We start from the raw sequence: 2500 nt of genomic DNA, 5'->3' as shown, positions 1-2500 counted from the left end.
TATTATTATTATTTCATAATTATTATTTTTATTGTTATTATGATTGATAATAATTATCATTATTATCAGTAGTAGTATGATTATTAGTATTATTGTTGTTGCTGATGTAATTTTTGTGTTTATCATTATTGTTATTATTATTATTATCACCATTGTCATCATTATTTTATTTATTGCCATTGTTTTATTACTATTACTATTACTATTAGTTATCTAGGCTAAAGCATCTCCCATGAAACTAACCAGCATGCACCGTGGCCTCTCTATTCATATATATTCCTACAAGAATATATATTGGATTGGTTATACTTAGTAAAAATATGTGTGGCTTATGTCGACTACGTGACGTGCTGAAGAGGCTATGGCACTTTCTGGGACCGTTGCCAAGGCGCTATTTTTAAGCGATCTTGAGCTTATTTTCCGTTCTTTTCGTACTGATTATTATTATTATTAATTTTTGTTGTTGTTGTTGTTGTTGTTGTAACTGTCATCATATTTTTTCTCGGTCTGTTTATCACCCCTGTTTTAAGATTTGCCATGTCTGCAATCATTAATCTTGAAAACTTATTAGCTTCTGGTAATTTTCTAACATTATCAGACTGCTATAAGTTATAAGAAGTCTTTAATAACTCATATTACTATAGGAATGACATCCAGTTTTATTGTCAGTCACAGGTCACAGAAAATTAGATTCATTAGTATCTTAATAGTTAAAGAAGCTGAAAATTTTTGCGAAGTGAGCCGTGATATAATGAAGACTAATTCTAATAATAATGGAAGTTTAATTAGCTGTAGAAATTATGTAATTTAGCAGAAATTTTCATTTGGATTGCTTTTTGTTTCAGATAGAATTGTGTCATTTTCCAGCAATGATATTGATATTCAAATATTTCTTTCACAATTTTTTTTTCCTATTCATTCATCTTTGAGAAACATTTAGGGATGTTTTATCACATTTATCACAAGGGTTTCTGTGTCGTTAACTTTTGTATTTTTTACGTGCCCTGTTTTATTTGAGTTCATTCTAAACTGTTACATTTTCTAATTGTGTCGTTAGCTTGTATATTTTACATGTCCTGTTTTATGTGAGTTCATTCTAAACTGTTATATTTTGAAGATTGTATGACTGTATGCTCATTTTTGGGCAAAAGTCAAATGACGCATATCCTCGGCCTACAGAATACATAGATCACTACCTCTCCCAATGTATTGGGGTCCATATTACATATGGCACTTGAGAGGCAGAAACTCCTGAGCACGAGATTACTGAACCTTTGATCACAGATATTTGCATTTTGTATTTATGATTGTTTTTGTCCTAGCCGATATTTAGAGATGATAGTATGAAAGTATGAAAATAGCAGATAGTGAAAACATTATTCATGCATATATGAAATTTCAGAATTTTGGAATAACACTAACTCTTTAAGATTTATTAGGTAGCATGTTTTTTTCACCAAAGCTGGCAAAAAGATTTAGTGGGATACATATCTTAGCATCATATATATAGGTAGTAGAATATATAGAACTTCTATTACCAGTCAGGAGTGACAGGCAGGTATTGTTTCCCTTTGAAATTCAGTGCCAGTGTGTATGCAATGCTTTCCTATCTATTTTTTCTTTCTTTCTTTCTTTCCTTTCTTATTAAAGTGACTTTATATCCATTTTTCTCTCTCAAAATTAAATAATATTTGCCTGTGGTGATGACCAATCTCTTGAGAAAGTACATTCACTGACCTGAAGTAAGTGTGATATTCTTTGAAACATTTCATAACTCTTTCTTATCACAATGAAATGTTATTAAAATATGTGAGGATTGAACCATGGACTTATATTTTATTTTATTTTTTTATTATACCTTATATTCGGACTTATTTACAGTTTATACATTCAGTTTTCCTCCATCTTAGTTAAGAAAATGTTAGCCACTAGACCTTCCTCTTCAGAAAAAGAACTAATGTCTTGTTAATTTGTAAGGCATCTGGGTTTAAAGTTCAAATTGATCCTTTGTATGTTAACCCATTGCTGCCACGTAAATGGACTGTCGACTGTTGATTTCTCTAATGAGAAGCAGTAGTTGGGATTGCCATATTAGTATACAATTCTTAGAGCAGGTCTCTTCAAGCTAATTGATTGATAGAGTAACGGTCTTTGTTTTATTAATTGATAATTCATAATTTCCAGTTAGAGCCATCTACACAGTGAGTTTTGCAATGAAAAAATAAACTTTCAATACTCTTTATTTCTTCAGGCATGGGTAGCAGAATCATGGCATAGTGGATAAATCATTCCATTTTACATTGTTATAGTTTGTGTTGTATACTTAACATAATCTTATGCACATCACTACATTTTTCATGTGATTATGAAATACAGCTGCATGCTATGGTAGTATTTTGCTGTTATTTGAATGGTATCTTTTTACACAATTCTGCAGCTGAATCATGTTTATACACCTTAAATACAAATAACCAAAATTCAGTGAGTATATTTAATTTGC

At 30.4% G+C, this 2500-nt stretch overlaps 1 protein-coding gene across 1 annotated transcript in view; it reads left to right on the top strand.

Moving 5' to 3' along the window:
- The window catches only part of LOC119579310, a 5102-nt gene that overhangs the window by 729 nt on the left and 1873 nt on the right, over nucleotides 1-2500 (top strand). The gene's annotated exons all lie outside the window — the stretch shown is intronic.

This window comes from Penaeus monodon, chromosome 12 (genome assembly GCF_015228065.2).
Source record: "Penaeus monodon isolate SGIC_2016 chromosome 12, NSTDA_Pmon_1, whole genome shotgun sequence".
Lineage (NCBI taxonomy): Eukaryota > Metazoa > Arthropoda > Malacostraca > Decapoda > Penaeidae > Penaeus > Penaeus monodon.
Note: the sequence above shows the minus strand (reverse complement) of the source record. Positions and strands in the feature narration are given on the sequence as shown.